Raw genomic sequence first — 3,061 nt, 5'->3', positions numbered from 1 at the left:
CATTTCAGCTTCAACCATTTTACCAACAAATTCCTTCCAATTTCCATCATTTGATGATGGATACTGTGCTTTTGTGATCTCAATTTTGTGAGGAATTTCAGGTATAAAAAAAGACTCAGAATCTTTTTCTATGTTTTCCATAACATTAGAAATTAACAAATTTCTGTGCCAAACATGACAAAAACAACTAACCCCATAAAAGGAAATTCTTGGAATGTTGAATTTAGCAGCGATTAGAGAAGTGTATGGAAAACTAACATCAGATATAATGCAACTTGGTTTTGGTGTTAAATTTTGGAAAGCTTGTTGTGCTTGTTGTTGTAGAAGAGTATTTGAAACGGTAAAGAAAGTGTAAGCCATAAACATTGAAGGAAGCATGTCGAAATTCTCGCAACCTTGTGGAAAGCCATGATCTTGAGATGGGAATTGAAGTTGAAGTAATCGGAGATTTTGAGAAAAAATGTGTGAGAAACGAGAAGCGTTGTGTGGGGTAGTGACAATGGTGACAATGATGTTTTTGCTATGTCTATCATTGGAAGCATGTGTCCTGGGGACATAAGTGGAAATAACACAAAGTGAACATGTTTAGCTGCTTCTGACTCCATTTTCTTTCAATCTACTTGTTTCTTTACTCTTACAAATTATTGATCTTTTTTATTTATTTATGTTAATATATGTTATGCTGTAAGCGCTTACCTATGCAAGATCGTGATATATATCCACTACACTTGTTACTACACTTTTTTAGTGTTGATGATTATTGCATTATCATCAACTCTTTAATCAATTAACTCTTTGGATTATCATCAACTCTTTGGATCCACGAAAACTTCAATACCAATCTTGAGCACTTGCACAATTAGCTTCTCATTGAAGAATTGTTCAGCAAGCATTGGCCATGTTATCATTCCAACCACAATGAGATAAAAATCCACCAGTTGAAGGGTGTGATAGTATTTCAACTTGTGGGGCCCACCTTTTAATTATAACTCCTTTTCCCTTATTTCTCTCTTCAAAGTTCTCATCTTCTAACCATTTTTTCTTTCTAACTCAACAGAATAATCATTTTTTCCAATCACCCAAATGAATGGATTTCTGGATGCCTCTAATCCCAAAGCAAGTTCTTTTAGTTGTGAAGCTGGAATGAGAGACAAACTACCAAAACAAAACATAGATGACAGAACAAGCTTTGTTAGAAACAAGAAACTTTAGACATTCAGATTCGGAATCATCGATGAATCCTTTATCATCGTCTTTACCAAACTTGTCCAAGATTAACTTGTCATGCAAGGAAAGTGGTCCTATACACCAAACCTTTTTAGCAACTTTCTCATAACCTCTCACATAAATCTTCTCCAACTCCTCAAAAGTATTCACCAATATCCCTTGTGCCGAAAGTTCAGACTCTTTAAATTGATCAATAGCTTCTTTCCACACTTTTGAGTCCTGTTTCACTGCCTCGGGTAACTGTGCTTTTGTAAACTCAATTGTGTTATGCGAGCACAAGAGTGTAAAGCAAGAAATTCCATGGAATGTTGAATTTCAAAGCGACATTTGAAGTCCAAGGAAGGCAAATATTAGAAACAATGCAACTAGGTACTTTTTTCAGCTCTGAAAGCCATTTCTCAAGTGGTTCTTTGAGAATATTGCAAGCTGCAAAAAACAAAGGTTTGTATTTAGGACACCCTTTAGGAAATCCTGCTTCGGCACAAGGAAAAGGTAGCAATTGAAATTGGATTTTGAGGTTTTTGCTTGATCAATGACCATGTTGAACCTTGATGCATTAACGGGTGTAAGGACAATGGTGACAGTGACACCATAGGATGCAAACAACTGTGAATGGAATGAGATGGCTTTGAGACATTAATGGAACAAGAAGGAAGTGTTGTTGGTTAGTTTGGGAAGCCATATTAGGAATAAACTAATGTCAAAGGGGAGTGAATGACAAGAGTGAGAATTTTAATTCAATTCAAGGTAGAAAAATATTACTACAAGGTAGAAAAATATTATTTTGAATCGACATGCTTATGTCATGCTTAAACCCAATCTTAATTGACACATACATCATTGGATTTACTCGAGTCTAAGATCGAGCTCTAGTTTAAACGTTTGGCCCGGTAAAAATTTAGGATTGGAAAGGACATACATAATTCGTCTCAATAAATTTCTTGAACACCCTTAATGGATGTATTGAGAAAAATCTAATTCTCATATTAACTAGAAATGTGGCCTAAATAGATATGATGAAGACAATTGTCAGCTTTGGCAAGTCGACTTAGAAAACAACTACCAAGTATCATGTGGGAAATAGCGGTTTGTTCAACTATCGCTATGCAACAATGCTATAGTGCTGATATAGTTATTACTTAACCAACATTTTGTATTAAATAACATCGCCATCACAGAATAATACTTATTTGTTCAAATTCCGCTATGTTTTAGTGCTATAGCACTGTTATAATTGCTATTTGACAACATTGATGCCAAGCGGCTTGGATCAAATTACATGTGCTCAATAGACTGGTGACTGGCATAACCAAAGGGAATTGCATAACTGAACTAGATATTTTTGAATCCTAAGAAAATGATGACAAGGCAAATAGCATTGTCTGGTTTCATTCACTGCATTTGTCTGTTATTGTATGATTTCATGTAATCGGGCTTTCATTTTCTTTCTCCTATTCCTAATCTCATCGACCTTCCTATCACTGTACCTCGACCTTATTCAGCTATAAAGTTTCTATGTGAATTAGTAATTGAATTCTCAAGTCTTATGAAAACGATACTCTATTCATCACTGAACAATGTGCACATCCTGTACATGGTCAAAAGAAGTTTTCTGGTTTTGTTGCAAGTGATTATTCAATTCAATATCAATAGGAGTAAAAAAATTTCTTGATTGGATAATATTATTTGTAGTAATTTGGTTGACTCTACTTTTTGTAGGGGGTGTCCCACATTTTTTCTCCATCTTCATCTTTTCCTAGCCTCTTTCCTAATCTATACCTAATCCTATTTCGTCTGGTGCAAAATAATCTTAACATGTTGCGCAATAAGTTTT

The 3,061-nt window shown here is 34.8% G+C and overlaps 2 pseudogenes; both read right to left on the bottom strand.

Moving 5' to 3' along the window:
• Positions 1 to 3: 3 nt before the first annotated feature.
• Positions 4 to 605, bottom strand: LOC101515229 (UDP-glycosyltransferase 73C13-like; annotated as a pseudogene).
• Positions 606 to 736: 131 nt separating this feature from the next.
• Positions 737 to 1,909, bottom strand: LOC101514905 (UDP-glycosyltransferase 73C3-like; annotated as a pseudogene).
• Positions 1,910 to 3,061: the final 1,152 nt, after the last annotated feature.

This window comes from Cicer arietinum, unplaced genomic scaffold, assembly GCF_000331145.2.
Source record: "Cicer arietinum cultivar CDC Frontier isolate Library 1 unplaced genomic scaffold, Cicar.CDCFrontier_v2.0 Ca_scaffold_5630_v2.0, whole genome shotgun sequence".
NCBI lineage: Eukaryota > Viridiplantae > Streptophyta > Magnoliopsida > Fabales > Fabaceae > Cicer > Cicer arietinum.
Note: the sequence above shows the minus strand (reverse complement) of the source record. Positions and strands in the feature narration are given on the sequence as shown.